This window comes from Xenopus laevis, chromosome 5S, assembly GCF_017654675.1.
Source record: "Xenopus laevis strain J_2021 chromosome 5S, Xenopus_laevis_v10.1, whole genome shotgun sequence".
NCBI lineage: Eukaryota > Metazoa > Chordata > Amphibia > Anura > Pipidae > Xenopus > Xenopus laevis.
In genome coordinates, this window is record NC_054380.1 from 39,767,520 (window position 1) to 39,787,544 (window position 20,025).

The window sequence follows — 20,025 nt, forward strand, 5'->3', positions numbered from 1 at the left end:
TATGCAGGGGATATTTATCAAAATCTCATGTTTTAATTTAAAGTCCAACTAAACTAAAATCCACGATTTACCATTAAAAACACAAATCGGATCAGGAAAAAAAGCAACTTTTTAAGATTTTTGCAGGGAAACTGGTCTTTTTCAGCTCGACGCGCAAAATCTGAAATTTGACATCTGGACGTCAAATCCAGATTTTTCGTGCGTTAATCAGAAAAGCCTGAAATGTTCAGATTATCCTACGAAACCCAGCGCAGACCATAATATCTTCAAATTGAAAATAGGACCTCTGCCATTGACTTCTACAGGACCTGGACAGGTTGAAGATGGAGTATTTTCGGATTCAGACTTTTTGCATCCTCTGGTTATTATAAATCTCAAAATTCAGATTGTATAGTAAAAAAAAAAATTCAAAAGTTTTCAAGTTTTTAGTATTAGACTTTAATAAATAACTCCCGTTATCTTTCTAAACCTAATTTTAAAAAGGGGGTTCATCTTTAAGTTCACTTTTTGTATCTTTATGCAACTTTTTAATTGGCCTTCGTTATTTATTTTTTTATAGTTGTTTAATCATTTACCCCTTCTTCTGACTCTTTACAGCTTTCAAATGGGACCACTGACCCCATCTAAAAACAAATGCTCTGAAAGGCTACAAATTTATTGTTATTGCTACATTTTATTACTCATTTTTCTATTCATGCCCTTTTCCTATTCATATTCTAGTCTCTTATTCAAATCGGTAAGGTAACTTGATTGTTATTCCATAGTTGCCTAGGCTGGCACAAACTGGACCACCCACAACAAAAGGTGGTGCAACAAAAAAAAGTTCAAGACAAACCATTGCACAACAAACAGCCTTACGCGTTTTGTGCCAAAAGAGGCACTTAATCATAGGCTAAAGGGGAACAACTAGGAATATAATTGCATATCTTAGACAATTAACTAATCACATAACATTTTACAAAAACTGCAAATTATTTGTTATTTATATGTACTATTGTACCAATGTAAATGATCATTCAAGACAAAACTGAAACAGTGTATTACAGTTTAAAAAAAAAAACTTAAATTAAAACCCCAAGCTCCAGTTGTATAAACAAAGAACATGTTAAAAGTTTCCTGGGTATGTAGTCTAGTGACCATTTAGTAAAATGTGGATTAGTTGCTGTATTTATACTGCTTTACGAACACAACTTCTTCTATAACAAAGATATGCAAGGCACAACGTTCCTTTTGCAGAAATAATACTTCAGTAAATTGTGGATTTTTGGCTTCTCATATAACAGGTAATGTTTAAAAATCCGTTAGAGGGAGCTGGAAGTAAGGGATTGTGTGATTTCATTTGATTTTTACTAAAAACTGTATTCCGCTGAGTGTAGAACTACACTCATTAGAAACAAAAAGAAATTCATACATAAAACAATTATCTTACAGTCTTACAATAGCTGTGAACAAACGCTTTTCCATTTCCAAAAACAACATTCTGTCATTAAATAAAGGATTTCCAGGGAAACACTAGGAAGGCCTTATGACCTAAGGGCACATGAACATCCGCAAGTGCAGTAAGCAAAATGTAATTTCAAGCACAATCAACATGTTTTTCCCACAGTGCACTGCTGTTGTAAGGGGAAAGCAACTGCATGTGTTCTTCATTGCAAATCAGGCATCATTGCATCAGATATATATGGAGTCATTTCTGGTGGTTGGAGTGCAAGAGACGTTTGCATCCTTTTCTTTCCGCTGTGGCAATTGATAGAGGTACTGAGGGAACCCTGGAGCTACACCAGGCCAGAGGTGGTGGTAGCTCCAGGGTTCCTCTGCATCGATAGGCAGCAGCTCTCAATTCAGAAAGCATGAAGGACTGAGTGGTGCTGATTAGTGTTGGGCGTATTTATTCCGCAGGTGGCGAATTTCCGTGTTTCTCTGCTGTCGATTAAATTCGCCGTTTCTACGTTTTTGACCCAGGCGACAATTAAACGCACACCCATTGACTAATGCACGTCAAATTGGTGCTGGAATTGTCGCCATTGCCGATTTAGACACCTGAAAATTGACGCCGGCCTCAATTTAGCGAAATTTGCAAATTTCCGGTCAAAACTAGTGATGTGCTGGTTGCGAAAAGCTTGACCTACGCCCAACCCTAACTTGACCTCCCGAGAACCCGCACCTAGCCCTTAACCGTCATGGAAGTGGACGGGGCATGCTGGTGCTCAAGTATATAAAATGGAACAAGTTTGACCAAAGTGGGGGCACATAGGCTAAAGCTCAGTCCACACCAACCCACCATACTTTGTGTGGCAGTCAATCTGAACACACCCATCCCATGAGTCATGCGGGTTTCGGGTCGCCCTGCATATCTATTGAGAACAATTAAACAGAAGAGCAAGGAGCATATTTTGACACAAGTGCTTTTATGTGCAACTGACTGAAGGGAAATTGTGGGGACTGCAACTGCACTTGCAAACATAAGCAAGCACAACCCTGCTCAACTTGGCTATCCACACTGAGGGCTATATTAGATTATGATGCGAGCCTACAGAGCCCACCATGAGCAACAATTGTACCACTGCACCAATGTGATCCTCAACCAATCAGATTCTAGCTGCAGACTAATTATGCTCTTATTTGAGTTATCAGCAGTAGAGACAATAAAGGCAAAAATATTTTAGGCAAAATGGAATCGTTTTCTAAAGGATTCTAGTATTAAATGTTCAGGCTCCTTATACCTCTGCCTTCCCACTCTGGTCACTGCCCCTTTACTATGTAGCATCCATATACAATAAATAGGATACAATCATTAGAGTATGCAAAAGTTTAATTTGTTTTAAGCCATGTCATCAGTCATACAGTGCTAGTACCCATGAAAATGTAATTGTATCAGGAGATATATCCATTTAAACGATTTGTTTGGATAATGTAAGCAATTTTCTCTTCTATAAAAAGTCTAATTAGGTTATGACTATGAAGATTTTCATTCATCCAGGTCATAGTATATCTAGTATAGGTCAATCTAAAAACAACTGGACTTGCTGAGTAATCAATGAAGACGTTTCACTACTCATCCGAGCAGCTTCTTCAGTTGAACTGAAGAAGCTGCTCGGATGAGTAGTGAAACGTCTTCATTGATTACTCAGCAAGTCCAGTTGTTTTTAGATTGACCTATACTAGATATCTAATTAGGTTAGGTTGAAAAAAGACACAAGTCCATCCAGTTCAATCTTCTAAGTCTATATATAACCTGCCTAAATGCTGGTTGATCCAGAGGAAGGCAAAAAAACCAATTTGAAGCCTCTCCAATTTGCCTCAGAGGGGGAAAAATTCCTTCCTGACTCCAACATGGCAATCGGACTAGTCCCTGAATGAACTTGTACTATAAACTATCTTTAATAACCTTGTATTCCCTCACGTGCTAAAAAAGCCATCCAACCCAATATAAAGGAGAAGGAAAGGCTCTATTTGCTTGGGGGTGCCAAAAGTTAGGCACCCCCAAGTGATTGTATATATTTACCTCACCCCCCGTGCTGGTGCTCCTATCAGCAGAAAACTGCACCAACCGGGGGTCCTGCCAGCGAGAACCACTGATCGATTGGCTTCCTTCTACTTTCTTTGCATGGGTGCTCATGCACAGTAGAAAGGTTAGCCTAAATTTAAAAAAAGTTGGCTATTTCGTTCTACTGTGCATGCGTCTGCCCCGGGAAATTTGAAGAAAGAAGAAGAAGGAAGCCAATCGCTCCGTGGTGCTCACTGGTGGAACCCCGGACTGGTACAGTATTGTCCTGATAGAAGCACTGGGGTGTGAGGTAAGTATATGTAATCACTTGGGGGTGCCTAAGTTTTGGCACCCCCGACTAAATAGGCCTTTCCTTCTGCTTTAAAGCTATCTAATGTAACAGCGAGCATGACTGTAACTGTAAAAAAAAACCTTCTGAATATTACTGTGAAACATAAAAACCTATACTTAATAAAAAGCTGATCACAGATCAACAGTTAGATATAATATAGTACTCTAAAACAAGGAGGGGCAACCTGGGGGCCCCAGGTTTTTCTTGACCAAATCTCAGTCTATCTTGAGAACAACTTGCTATTGGTGGGATGCAGGTAGGTATCGTGAACATCATGTAGAGCAGTGCTGTCCAATTTATATGGTACAGAGGGACGGAATTTTTCTAATCTACATGGTGGAGGGACGATAATGGAAGCCAGAGTTAGCCACTCCCTGTTTTAGACCACACCCACTTTAAACCACACCCATGTTACCGCAAGACCATGTCCACATTAATAGCACACCAAAAAAACAGATGGTTAGTGTTCACTGGGATCAGGGCCAGAACTAGGGGTAGGCAGAGTAGGCAGCTGTCTAGGACGCCATCATTGAGGGGTGCACTTTTAATGGGGTTTTTTTTTCTTTTTTTTTTTTTCATGCGTTTATTTAATCATTTGTTTCAGTAATAATGATCACTCAGTCCGGTGGATCAGATTTATTTTTGGCTACTGTTGGTACAGGTAAAGATTGGGGGCAATATGATGGCTGCTGGAGGGCTGTATGATGGATGGCTGCTGAGCTTGCTGGTACAGGTATGGGGAGGTAGTATAATGGATGGCTATTGGCACAGGTATGGGGGGCAGTATGATGGATGGCTACTGGCGCAGGTATGAGGGGGGCAGTATGATGGATGGCTACTGGCGCAGCTATGAGGGGGGCAGTATGATGGATGGCTGCTGGGCATGCTGGTACAGGTGGCAGTAATATAAATGAAAGTGTTGTACATTTTCTTGCTTTCTTTATTTAAAAACCATCATGGTAAGGAGTGAAATGGTAATGCAGGACAGGGGGCGCTGATTGAAGCTCTTGCCTAGGGTGCCAAACTACTTTGGCCCGGTACCGTCAGGGATGCCACTCATATGGGAAAAAAGTTAAGTCATATTAAGACATAACCATAAATCCATATGCCTCCTCCTCTCCTGTGTATAATACAGTACCCCAGCATATGATTAAACACCTTAGGGGCCCCTAACAACAATTTTCAAATGTTAACAAACCCCCAGAACAAATACCAGACTAATGTTCCATTAAGGTTAATAGGTCAGGCAGAGTATGGCAAACACAGGGTGCAAAGAGCAGGCAAAGTATGACACACACAGGGAGCATAGGGAAGACAGAACAGAACAGGAGAAAATCAGGACTAGTCTAATATGTACTACATACAGTGACACAGTGCTGGTGCCCCCTTAGCATTTTGAATAAAGTGTGAACAGGTGAACAATGTGAGCAGTTTCAGTCTGGGTCTCGGGTGGAACAGTACAGGCCTTTAGGATATAAACAATAGAAGTGTCACAAGTGTGAACAATGCAGGAGGATCACAGGTGTTACAGTCTGAATTTGATTAAACAATGCAGGGGCCAGTTAATGTCTGTAGTGATACCTTTTAAATCTTACAAATTGTAAGTAGACACAGCAGGCAGACTTTGATATAGAGGGCAACATACGGGGGGATCATGGGCCGCCAGTTGGACAGCCCTGATGTAGAGGGCTAAAGATTGCCCCGTCCTTGCCTACATCAAGGACAGTGAATTATCGGTGGCCGTCCAATGGGTTCTGATGTTTCCTGGACATACAGTTTTTTTTGTTTTTCTTTTTTTTAATTATACAATTTGTTAATTTGAACATATTCTGGCCTACCAATGTGTGGTGCATTCGATTATCAACTCCCTCAATGTAAAAACACTGCTGTAGAGTAACCGCATAGACATAAAATATGGAAAAATTATTTTATCTGGATATTTTTGGTGACTTAAAAACAGTTCATATCTACTGGCTGTCTTGAATTTCTTGACATTGCATATGTATGCTATTGCATGTTACTCACTCCACTGAATAATGAATGCTTCTCTGATCTGAAGCTTTGAACTCTGCCCCTAAGAAATTCAGCTTTGACATCAATCACAGTCTGGTCTGTTTGTTGCTTATAAAACGGCAGCGCTGATATGATGCTTTGGTTGTCCGCTCATTTGCTGGAATCTGTTGTGTGGGGCCAAAAGCAAACTATGGGAATTGCAACTACTCCTTGTAATAAGCATAAGTGCTAAACACTGTTTGTACTTTCCTCTCCACTGAATCTTGTTGCATATTACTGAAACACAGGGAAACACAAGAAATACAATGGGGCATTTACCAATGATCAGGACGCTTGTGGCAAAGTGCTTGAGCACCAATGGGAGCAAAATTGTGTCCCTTAGTGCTCATTTCCAAGCAATGCATTCAGATGTTTGTTGCTACCAGAATGAGGTGCAGAGTGCAACACCACTGGGCATAAGGCAGTCTTGTCCCTTTCACCCCATGTCTCCCGCTACTTTCAGACTTGTGCATCAAAATGATATGCAGGATTTGAGCTGGGCAGTGGGCAGAAGAGGGGACACTTACTAGCTGCCCCTCCTTCCCCTCACGAATATAGCACTGCCAAATGAAGTCCAACTCATTTTACCTTTGGGACATGCTCCTATGAGTGCTTGCTTTTGGGAAAGGACATGTAGTGCAAAAAACCTCAAAGCTTGCATCAGTAACATACTGGGCCCCCTTCCTGGAATTGTGCACTGGAAACTTTCCGACATGCACACCAAACATTTTCCCCTGCCCTACCATCTGTTCCAATGTGCCCCAAGAGCAGTAGGCCTGCAATTGTGGCCTAGGTTGACTGGGCACTCTTTACTTGGGGTTGCCAAAAATTAGGCACACCCAAGTGATTTTATTTACTTACCTCACACCCCAGGTCGTCGCTTCTATCAGCAGAAAACTGCACTGGCCCAGGGTTCTTACCAGTGAGCATCACTGAGCAATCAACTTGCTTATTCTTAATGCGGGTGCACAGTAGCACGAAAAGCCGAACTTTAACAAAGAAGTTGCCTATTTATTCTACTTCGCATGTGTCTGCCCCAGGAAATTTGAAGAAAGAAGAAGAAGGAAGCCAATCGCTCGCTGGAAGAACCCATGGACAGTTGCAAATTTCTCCTGATAGGAGCACTGGCCTGGGGTGTGAGGTAAGTATATATAATCACTTAAGGTGCCTAACTTTTGGCACCCCCAATTATATATGCCTTTTCTTCTCCTTTAAAGCTGTTTTGTAGTCTGTTTCTATCACTGAAGTGAGGATTCACATAGATAATGACTCCACAGCCAAGCATGTTGCCTGTATGAACTTTCAAATCCCAGAGGATTTACAGTAAGAGGAACTTCTCAATTTCTCAATAGAATCTAAGACCTAAGGATAAAATTACTGTAGACTATAGATTCTGGCTTAAGCATTGCACAGCCTTTTTTAATTTGGTGCAGCACTAATCTACCCCCCAGGCAATAAGCAGAGCAATTAACAGTGGCTCCTGGAATGCAGTTTTCCCAGAGGATAATGACATGTGACTAGGAGTCTTCTGTTGTCCTTTTGACTTCCAGCCATCAGCAACACCCTCTGCCTTGCAGCTGCATCACTGGCTTCCTCCTGTGCAATGTTTCCTCTAAGCTGTGTGCTCGTACGCACACACACAAATTTTGGGGTCAACGCACTCAACCAACTGTGATGCGCACAAATAATTTTGTGCCAAATTTTGTATTCATTTTTACCTGAGCGCACAGTTTTTAAAAATGCGGACTTAAGTTTAAAATGTGCATAGCCAAGAAGAAATTAGAGGGAATTTTGCTCCTCCAGCATTTTCCAACTGTACTCTGCCAGCCCCCAGGTATTACACACATATTAACATATATACACTGGTGATGGGCAAATAAATTTACCAGGCACATATTAGCACCGAATTTCTGCCGGCCATATCCGCTGCGACAAAAAAAAATGTATACGTGTCAAAATTATTCGGACACCCATTGACTTTAATGCATTTGGACAAAATAGCCTTTTGTGTCAAAATTGTTGTGCATCAAAATTATTTTGACGCCCATTGACTTCAATGCGTTTCGCAATTTTTTTTCTGTTTCGCTAATATTTTCGGGACAGATTCGCCCATCACTAATATACACATACTGTTTTGGCTGTTGGATTTGCCCTGAACATAGTTAAACTGACCAGTAATATAAGTCTGATCACTACTTCTTTTTTAAAATGTTAATGATTTGCTTTTTCAGTTCTATATTGATGTTGAGTGCTTCCTTTTGCCCAGCGTACTATAATATGTGTTTTATTGTTTTCAGTGGCTTTACTGGATTTTTAAGTTTAGTGATTTTATTATGTTCTTGAGTACCAGTATAGCATACATTATGCAGAAACCCATGACTATAGAGAAGGCTCAGAATTATAAAAAGGCCATTATTTTCTGTAGACTATTTTAATAAAATAATTAACATTTTTAAAATTATTTCCTTTTTTCTCTGTAATAATAACTATATAACTATTATTTTTTAGTAGATTATATAACTATTATTTTTAAGTAGACTTAAGGTATGTAGATCCAAATTATGGAAATATCCCTTGTTCGGAAAACCCCAGGTCCCGATCATTCTGGATAACAGGTTCCCTACCTTTATTTGTTTTTTCCCTGCACCACTGCAAGTTCCATTCATATTTTGCACTCTTTTCATGTAACATGATTTAAATGCATATTCTTCAATAAACTATGTAGATAATCTGTGCCATTTGTATTTAGGATGATTTTCTTTTCTACCCCAAAAAAATATTTTTGAGTACCAATTTTAAGATGATTTTATGAAACTCTATGGGGCAAATTCACTAAGCCGCGAAGCGCCGAACGCTAGCGTTAATTCGCTAACGTTTGGCATTTTCGCTACTGCGCAAATTCACTAACGAACGCTGGCGTACTTTCGCTAGTGTTACTTCGCAACCTTACGCCAGGCGAACTTTCGCTAGCGACGAAACTACGCAAATTCACTAACTTGTGCAGTGTACTGAACGCTACCTTTTACGCTAGACTTCCTTCGCCACCTCAGACCTGGCGAAGCGCAATAGAGTAGATAGGGATTGTTTAAAAAAAAGTCTATTTTTTTTTCTAAGTCCCAAAAAACGCTGGCGTGTTTTCTACATGATGGCTGATAGGCTGAAAAAGATCGAAAAATTTTTGGGGCTCCCCTTCCTCCCCCCTACATTTCGTGACTCATGGCAACTTACCTAGACAGTGGGCACATGTGTAGGGCAAAATAAAATTTTTATTTGCTGATTTGAAGGTTTTCTAGGCATTTGTAGTGCAGATACGTGTTCCTCCATTGAAATTTGAATTTTGCGCCGTATGCAAATTAGCCTTCGCTAGCGTAACTACGCTTTATATAGCGAATCAACGCTAGCGCAACTCCGCAACCTTACGCTACCCCTGTGCGCAACTTCGGATTTTAGTGAATTTGCGGAGCCCTGGCGAAACTACGCCTGGCGAAGTGCGGCGAAGTTGCGCCTGGCGCAACTTCGCATCTTAGTGAATTTGCCCCTATAAAACACCTCCAATCACACACACATATACTGTATATATATATATATATATATATATATATATATATATATATATATATATATGTATATGTATATGTATATGTATATATATATATATATATATATATATATATATATATATACACACACACACACACACAGGTATAGGATCCCTTATCCGGAAACCCGATATCCAGAAATCTCCAAATTATGGAATTGCTGTCTCCTATAGACTCCATTTTATCCAAATAATCCAAATTTTTAAAAAGTATCTCCTTTTTCTCTGTAATAATAAAACAGTAGCTTGTACTTGATCTCAACTGAGATATAATTAATCCTTATTGGAAGCAAAACCATCCGATTGGGTTTATTTAATGTTTAAATGAATTTCTAGTAGACTTAAGGCATGAAGACTCAAATTACGGAAAGATACATTATCCGGAAAACCCCAGGTCCTGAGAATTTTGGATAACAGGTCCCATACCTGTATATATATATATATATATATATATATATATATATATATATATATATATATATATATATATATATATATATATATATATAACATCATATGAAACTGCATTCACCGGTCTTTGCAAAGTGGAAAAAAAATGGTAATTTATTTACCATTTCGAGACCTTTCTCAAGGTTCCTTTTATACCAGCAATATAGCATCTTCCCCAAACAAATTTTGCATCAGTTCGGTTCAATGGTTAGTTGCATGTGTAGATACAACCTGGTAAGAGAACCTTGAAATCCCAGTCAGTCCATGATGGTTTTTATCCCAGGGTTCTTCAACAAGGGTTAAGGCTTGATGGTCTTATACAGATGACAATAAAGATGGAATTTTTTACTACAATTGCGGTTGATCCATGGCTACAAATAGAGTGTTTGAATTGAAATACTGTTGCTGAGTGGGAGTGGCCAGGAACCTGCAAGAGGAACGGGAGATTAGTGTGTTGGGACTCCTCTATCGCATACCAGAGATGTTAAGGCTTGATGGGAACTAGGTTCCAGCAACCACAAAGATACAAAGACCGCAAAAGTACATATTAAAATTTTTCTCAATTCCCCGAGAGACAGTGGCATAATTATTCCAGCAGAGCTTCCACTGAAAATCCTGCCTCCACCCTTTAAACCTGGCTTTCTGTTCTTGGTTCTCTGTAGTTTCATCCAGTAGACCCTAATGACTTAAGTAATTTTTTCTTGCTTTGAATACCTAAGAAGGGCTCATTTAAGACCACAATTTTGGTCTTAATTATAGATGCAGCCATTGCACTTATTGATTCTATTCATTAAAGGTACTTTTGCCTAAACACACTCCACGTACTGTATTTGCACTAACTAACTAACTATGTAACTAAGGGTTCTTACACATGGGCAGGGTTGGACTGATCCTTTGGGAATAAAAGACGGTTGGCCCCATCGACCCAGACCCACATCTGCCAGAAACTGTGTGTGCTCGCCATGCTCCCTCTGATCGAGGCTGCATAGGACAGACGTTAAGGTACATGGGGGGGGGGGGGTTGTGGCATTGGGTACTACCTGGGGGCTCCTGAGGGGTTGTGGAGGCCCAGTGGGTCCTGGACCTCCAGTCTGACTCTGCACACAGGCGCTTTGCCTTGCACTCTCCTGCAGTGGGTTTCTATTGCATTCCATGATACAATACATCCTTCCCTAAAGGACTGTAATTCAGACGCAAGCAAGCACCAAGCAGAGGTGGATCTCATCCAGTTGTGTTCCACCTGCATTCATTGCTTTCATATACCTGAATGAGTACAGTCCGATAGGGAAAAATACGCTGCATTTTGTCCTATGCTTCCCAGAAATGGAATGCAGAAGAAACTTAACACAGGTGAACTCACATAGAAATACCAGTGTTTAAGGGCATTGCTACCAAATGCTGGTTAAAATGTTAAATTGCTAAAGATATATCATATATAATTTTTTCTTGTGCATTCACAGAAAATGCTATTATAAGCATTCTCTTATTTGTTCTTTAGAGGGTGCTATAGCATCATGTTCCAATTTCCCCAGAGAGCTTATTAACCAAACTTTTAAGGCTCATTTAGAAAACAAATGAGTCATAAAGCCGTATGAAAGGAGAGTCTGCCATAAAGCGCAATGTTAAATGTCAATGTGAGAGTTTGCCTTAGTTACACTAATTATATCATGTTTGATGCTTTTTGGTCACAATCTAATTTAATCTTATTCTCCTGCTTGTTTTAGGACAGATTACAGAAAAACACGTCAGAGTGATGATTGCCTTGTGTTGTTATTTCTAAGCATGTGCTGCATTTTAAATGTGATCCGTAATGAAAGGTACGTCAGTCTGTGGCAAAATATATATACTGCATAAACTTAAACATTATATACTGTGTATATATGTATATAGGACACAATGGTGCACACCGTTAACCTTGGTGAGACCTGGGTTCCAGTAAGAACAGGTATAGATACTGTATGTAGAAAATGAAGGCACTCACAGGACTTGTTTTAGCAAACAAAAAAAAAAAATGGTTCTTTATGTGGCTCGGAGCACATTATGCACATTAGTCTACTTCTGAACACCGAAAACTATGTTTGCAAAAACAATCTGTATGTTTGCTTATGTATGCATTTATTTTATTTCAATTGTTATTGTACTAGTATCCCACCTAGGCTGTCATGTGTTCATTTTAAGACTATGGGTAGGAGAGCCAGGCATGTGCAATAGGCAGAGAGTCATGAAAATAAGTGTTTATTGCTTAGCATGTATCATAGCTTGTGCTTTGCACATTGCAAACCAAATGTCACGGTTGGCACCCAAAACCCACAACCGATGCCAAGCACCCTGGTCTCGGCTCGTGCTTCCGCCTGTAGCAGCCGCCTTTGGCCTCGGGAGAAGCCCTCAGCTACTCAGATGCCGCCAGGTCTTAAAACGAGAGGTGCAAGGAAAGGGGTTTTGGGCAAGCAGAGGGGCACAACCGGATAGCAAAGTCTTTGTGCTGAAGGTCACAGTACAAGGCGTAAGACAGGTACGTAGTCAAATCAGGCCGGGTCGGGGCAGGCAGCGAGCAAATGTAGTCAGGCAGGCAAGGGTCAAACCGGGTGATCAATCAGAAGGGATTTAGCAGGATCGGCGTCAGATAACAGGCAAGGGTCAGGTTTCAGAGAGTAGAATTGTCAAAAGCCAGGCAGGGGTCAAAACAGGAAATCAGAATCAGGTCAGGAATCAAGAACACAATAGCACAAAGCTCAGAAGCACCAGGATATGAGTCCTATAATGGGCAGGGAAAAACTACACAATACCCCTTTAAATACATTTGAAATTCGCCCTTGCACGCTGGAGTCAACATGCATCCACTTATAAATACAGCAAAGGCACCACGTGCGCCGGTGCAGGACCCGGACAGACACGTGGCAGGCGTCCCCGCCAAGGGGGCGGCAGGCATCCCTGCCATCCCCCCACTAGACCAAAGCAATTTGCATTGGTTAAACAAGGTAGATTTTTTTTTTGCAGTGTTTATAAGCTAAATTTACTGCGCTTCTTGAGTAATCTTTCACTTAACAGTGTATGTTGGAGCGGACACTCAATGAGCAGTCCATCAGTCCATCCACTTCCATAGCTGAAGGCTCGGTAAAGATCAACATGACTTTTGATGAGTTATAGATACAATATGTTAAGCTTAACTTTTCATTTATGTCAGGTTTCCTGGCTTCATCTCCTTCAGTGTGGTGTCAGATAAGCCTCCTTCTGCTCATTTACTTCCACCCCTGCCCCTCCAGTGGAGCTTGTGCACATCTCCAAGCTGAGATCTTGCCCTTGTCCAATGTACTACTCCAAGTGCTCAGGGAAGATCTCAGTCGACATGTATTACTTTCAGTCTCAGCAGCAGGTGATGCAGAGCTAGGCAAAATGCCAGGCTGCGACAATTGGTGGAACCAATATAAGTTAAATACATCCTTTATTTTAACCTTTATTTTAACTTTTAAATCTGAATCAATATATATCAGTTTAAGACACTGTTAATGAGTCATTACATGACATTGTTTTGTGACTTTCATTCTTCTTTAAAGGGAATGCAAATATTCAATTTAACTGACTGTTCTGCACACCATAGTTCTTCAAAGTAGGAATCCCAAACTTAATAACAAACGACGTGCTGTGCCTCATACAGAGTGCACTCCATCTTTTTACTGCGCCTCTTTAACAACCCTGTGGCAATGGTTATCCTTTTCTTCCCTATCAAATTCCTGCTGCAGAATAACTGGAACTGGGCATGCTTATTTTATTTAAAAAGATCATCACAACCAGGAGCAACCCCTTTATACTAGAGGAAAAGAACTTTCATTTGAAGCAGCGTAGGGGGTTCTTCACAGTGAGGACAGTGAGGTTGTGGAATGCACTGCTGGGTGATGTTGTGATGGCTGATTCTGTTAAAGGACAAGGAAAGGCAAAACAATAAAATCCCATTTTTACATTCTTTAATGAAAAATAAACCTTTCTCCAATATACTTTAATTAAAAAATGTGTACAGTTTTTATAAGAAACCTGACTGTATGCAGTGAAATTCTCCCTTCATTTACTGCTGTGGATAGGAATTGTCAGATGGTCCCTAACTGTTGAGCAGGGAAACAATCATACTTATGAACAGCAGGGGGAGCTCCCGCCTTACTTACCAGCCATGCAGAACTCAAGCAGCTTTGTTTATGACGATCCCTAAGCAGAACAGACCACACTGAGCATGTGCAGGGTCAGGGTCAGGCCAAGATGTTTAACAAAGTTACAAGATGACAGCCCCCGGTGGCCAACTTTGAAAGCATAAATCATTTGTTTGATTAGGCTTTGTGGTGCAGTAAGTTTATGCTTATGTTTAGTATACAAAATACAGCATTTCTAGCCTTATTCTATTTTAGACTTTCCTTGTCCTTTAATGCCTTTAAGAATGGCTTGGATGATTTCTTGGACAAGTATAATATCCAAGGCTATAGTGAAACTAAAATCTACAGTTATAGTGATTGGTGTATACATCATTTGTGAGTGTATGAAGTGGTTGGTTTGAGTGTGTTTATGTATGTGCACTGGGTTTCATTTGGTGGGTTAAACTTGATGGACTTTGGTGTTTTTTCAACCCAACTTAACTAATTAACAATATATACCACTGGGGGCATGTTATTTGACATTTGCAATTGTACTACACTCCTTCTACCTGGTTGTCCTAAATATCTACTGGATCTTTCATTGGCCCTCTCGTATCAAAGGATCCTTGCCAGCTTACAAAAGGGAAATGCAGTTTTTTTGTGCGTATGTGCATGAGGAATTCCCTTTATCAGTGTCTCTTAAACTGAGAGGTCAACCTTAATTGTGAACTGTGTTAATAAAACTTGATTAAATGTGGCTGGCCTCATTGTTCCCCAATCCCCACATTTGGGAGCTGCAACTTCTTTTTATAGGCTACTGCCAAAGAATTATATCGCTGATGTTCTGATTACAAATGGCATTTAAAAAAAAAAATTCTAAACAGTACTATTATAAAGGTATCAGTCGGTTTAATTGCCATTTCAGTAGTAGTGTTTTCAGTAGGGAAGGTCTTGATAAGAATAGTTAAAAACTTGTACTTTTGATGAATATGTATGTGCTATAACAGGAAATTGTTTTTCCAACCTGGAGAATGGGAAATGTGTTCACAAATATTAACCTAGATTTACTACCTAGTAGCATTTCTCATCATTAACAAAAGAGAGGAATTGAGAAACCATTTTTCATAACAACATACAGTATATTGTGAACAGTTTGTAAAAATAAAACAAATAATAAACAAACATCTGCCAGTGCTGTATAATGATGATAAATTAAAGGACAGATGCCAATTTGTAAGTAGCAGGGACCCAACCTTGGGAGGGATGCTAGCCCCTAATGAATATGTATCAAAAGAAACACAATCAAGTTGATTAAAAACAAAAGGTATGTATAGTTGCAGGTCCTCTAGATGCGTTATATTCTGACAAGTAGGTGTGTCAAAAACATTCACAAGTATGATTACACAATAAAAACTTTTATTAATAGTAAAACACAAAATATGCAGTATATTTGTGAACATGTACGATAAGTGAAGTCCAGTATAAAGGCTGCACAACATATATACCAAATTGCATGAAGAAGTGAAACTACCACGGTTTCAAAACACTTTTTGAATTGCAATGAAGGGAATTTGTCCGATTTTTACGACAAGGCATAGAAAGCATAACCAGAATGAGTAGGGGAGGCGACAGACTCAGGAAGCTTTTACAAAACAAAGTAAAATTGATATTTCATTTAAATACACGAGAAACAGATGGGCTGAATGTAAAATGGGATGTAAATTGCTTTAAATAACAAAATAAAACATCAAAACCGAGAAATATAAAAAATTACAGGAAAATAAAAAGGTAAGAAAGTGAAACAAGACTGAATTCAAAATAATGAGAAAGTGGGAGAAAAAATGAAACAATATAGCTAAGATGCATTGGAAACAGGAAGTAATTAATATCCAACAACCGCAACTGAAGTAGAAACAAATGTTGCCAAACTAAAATACAAGTGTATATAAGGAATAATCAAATAAAGAACAAATTAATGGGAAAATAAGGAATAATGTATAATATAGCTTTTTATTTCACAAAAAGTTCTAGAGACTGAAGAGTTAATGTAAAAATATGGCGCTACGTCAGGAGTGATGTAAGCTCTGGTTGCTTTTTAAACCATGTTGGTTAAAAATGTGTATTTTATCTATGACTACGTGTGGCTACACACAAAACACGTCAGATGTTTTAACTAATGTGAAATAAAGCTTTTTTGGAATTCTTCATCACCTCCAAGAAGTTTGTGAGTGCGTGCCTAAAGTTGAAATTTGGTTTAACGATTTCTCATCATTAACACTCTTGTGGCTGTGCCCTGTTGTTTTCACACAGGGCTGAAAAAAAATTACTTTTGTATTGTTTGGTCTGACTAGTTAGTAACCTGTCCCTTAGGGCAATGATACAAGGGGCCTTTTGTCCCCATGTGACATTCCTACCTGATGAAATGCCTAAAAATGCTCTCCGGTTGTAGAGTCAACGAATTGTTTATGATTCAGTGATTACACATGCTTACTGACTTTTGGGTGATGATTCAAAGCCTTTGCTGTGGGCAGTTCTGGACCCCCCAGTCTGACGCTGCCCATAGCAAAGGCTTTGAATCATTGCCAAAAAGTCAGTAAGCATGTGTAATCACTGAATCATAAGGGGGAGGGGCACAACCCCACTTCCACATGTCCCTTATTCTTTTTATGGCCACATGGGGTCCAGGGGGAGAGGTTAGGGGGCAGTGCACAGGGTTTCAGGTAGTAGGGAACTGGTCTATTTCAGTGGGGTCTATGAGGGCTGGGGTCCATCGGGTTCTTGCCCAGTGGTCCACCGATCCAATCTGGCCCTGGCTATAGGAAGGCATTTATTATAATTTTCTACTCCTATTCAACTATTGTTTGTGTTGAAAATGTGTTCTGTCTCTTCTTTTAGAGTAATGGCTGATTGGGTGCTTTGTAGTCTGCAGGAAATCTCCTTTCTAAAAATACCTGCCCTTCTGGAATAACCTCATGTAAAATGCTTTACGTTTGGTGATCCCAGGTAATCACAAGTTAAATATATTGCTTATTTATATGTTGTTCTTTCTTCAACATAAAAAGTTTATATATTTGAGCAAACTATTATTCTGATAGAAATGTTGTCTAAACTATATCCTGTAAAGGAGTTTCCAGTGGCTGGTGGAATCCCGTCACTAGAAAGGTATTTAGGTAGGTATTTATTGTGGAAAGCAGACAGTGAACCAAGGAAGAACTTTCACAGGATTCACAGTGGTTCAGCTAGCTGCCTTTCACCTCCTCAAGTGAGCTATTTAGAATCTTTCAATGTCTTTATTGTCATCAGATGGAAAAGAAGTTCCTCTTTTCCAAGTCCCCATGTACATGCTCTTTAGGCTTGGGACCACCCCACTCTATAAAGTTCTCTGGAAACCCTATCAGAGCCGACACTAAGGAGGTTATTAATAAAAGTCAGATTTTTTTCTGGTCAGACTTATAAAGGGAAAAACCACAATTTTTTTGTAGAAAAAAAACCTATAATTTTTCAGAATTTATTAAACCCAGATGTGTTAAAAGTCAGAATAAAAAAGTACTCCAACTCAGACCTGCCGAGGTCATGCAGAAGTCAATGGCAGATGTCCTGTTGATATCCTGATTTGCGCAGGGTTTTGTCCAATAATGCGAAGATTTTATGGCTTGCAGGCATCAAATCCGAAAATGTCGCAGGTTTCGGCAACAAAGTCGAAAGATTTGTACAATTCGGATTTTTTCATTATTTTATCTATTTTTATTCGATCTATTTGTTTTCACACACAAGGAAAATGTTTTTGATAAATAGGGGGGAAATTCCGCGTGGCTTTGGTCAGAGTCGTTCTCAGAAAATAGTGAGAACTTTTCAAATTTTGATAAATAAGCCCCATGTGTTTCTGCCACCTTCCTAGACAATTGAAATATTACATTAACTATTTACATTTTTATATCTCATATCTGGTTTTCTATAAACACAACAGTTATGTATGTTTTATACTGTATGTATTCTGCCTTCTATCTCTAATCTGTTCTAGGCTGTGTTAAGGCGATGGAGACTATCTGCTCCAGGTTATGGTAGTTTATCAAGAAGGTCATGATAAAAAAACTAAAATAACTTGTTTCATTGCTATCTAATGCACAATACTACCAAACATCTCATAAGAATTTGATGGTAATTTTTACAAGCTTCTCAATGTGATTCACTTTAGAGATTATGAGATCACCAAAGAAAAACTCACCCACTTTCTATTCATTTCTATGAGATTTTTAGAAGTGTATGTAGGAATGGGTGAACGTAAGATATCACCATTATTAATAGATAGATTAATACGCTTCTTAAAAAAAAATAGAAAGTGAGTGAGTTTTTCTGTGGTGGGCTCTAATTTTACACTTTGATGAGTGTAAAATTAGACACAGATTTGTTTTTTTCTGATGAAAATATTACAATGAGCTGCTATTATTGGAGCCATATGTTTTTTTAGGTTGTTGATAAATAGCACAAAGGCAAAGTATGCAAATTCTGAATTCAATTTCTACTCTTACATTAATATCTTCAGTGTGTTTGGGTAATATAAGAAATAGCAAGGGTAATATGTAAACTTGTGGATAGCCTAAGGCCATTCCCATAATGTACATGCACCTCTGCACATAAGCTTCTTAACAAATATGGGTAGTAGCTGGTATGGTCTGATCAGCTAGTTGAGAAGTATTTTGATGGCTTACCGTGTAATGTAATTAGGTGTAATTTAAATAGGTGTAATTAGGTGTAAGTAGGTGCACACTCTCTTCTAATTTCTTTGTCTTTCTTTTTTTCTCTTTCTTTCTTTCTTTCTTTCTTTCTTTCTTTCTTTCTTTCTTTCTTTCTTTCTTTCTTTCTTTCTTTCTTTCTTTCTTTCTAAACTGTACTTTGTATTTGTAAATTACCCCTTTAGTATCGATAACTAGAATTGAGTTGCCTATTTTTGACAGAATCGATTTCAAATAATACAATGTGATTCCAGTGCTTAGTGGTTTACCTGGAATGCAGGGCAAATGCTAACAATACATTATCTAAATTGGTTCTCTGTGTTGTTTATCATGTCATTAAGTGCCATAAATACTAAACTCAAAAAGATTCTGTAATTAAATTTACAATATGTGCAACTCAGCTGCCCTGATTCCTAAGGGTTATCGTGATCAATAAAATGATTAATTAAATTAAAATGCCAAACCTTTATTTATCATTATACTTTTCATCACCGTAAACTTCTAAAGCCAAATTAACACCATAAAAACATGAGTCATACATACTAGTGGTGCTGTTTAGAATGCCCTCCCACCCCTTGTATGAACATGCTATGATAGATCAATAAACTGGAAAAACAATTAAATGAAACCATTGTGTGCATCACATAACTTGAAAAGTCACTTTATCTTAATTAATGGCACTAGCTTCTATACATTATATGATGTAAATTAAAATGTTGTACTTTTGCTCAGGCTATGGCTCTCCATAGCCAAACAGTTTTGCTCTGCGACTGCCACTTGCATTGTGATTAAAAGTGTTGGATTTGTCACTTTCTTTTTTTATATTTTTTGTCCTGCTTTTATCCTTTCATATTGTCAAGACTAAGGGGCAGATTTATCAAGGGTCGAAGGTAAAATTCGGATTTTTGAGTTTTTCTATGGCCAAAACTGTCAATTTCGACTTGGGAATTGTTAAAATTTGATTCGAGCTTTTTTTTAAAAATTCCAATTCGATTTTCGAAATGTATCATACACTGGCCCTTTAAGAACTCAAATTCGAATATGTGTCACCTAAAACCTGCCAAATTGCTGTTTTAGCCTATGGGGGATGTCCTGGCCTGCCTTCCTGACATTCAAGGTTTTTTTGGAGAAAAAACTCACATCCAATTTTATTCGAATTTGATTCTAGTTGTGGGTCGGTCCCATTCACCCAAGTTTCAAAAATTCAAATTTTACAATAAATTCGACCCGTGATA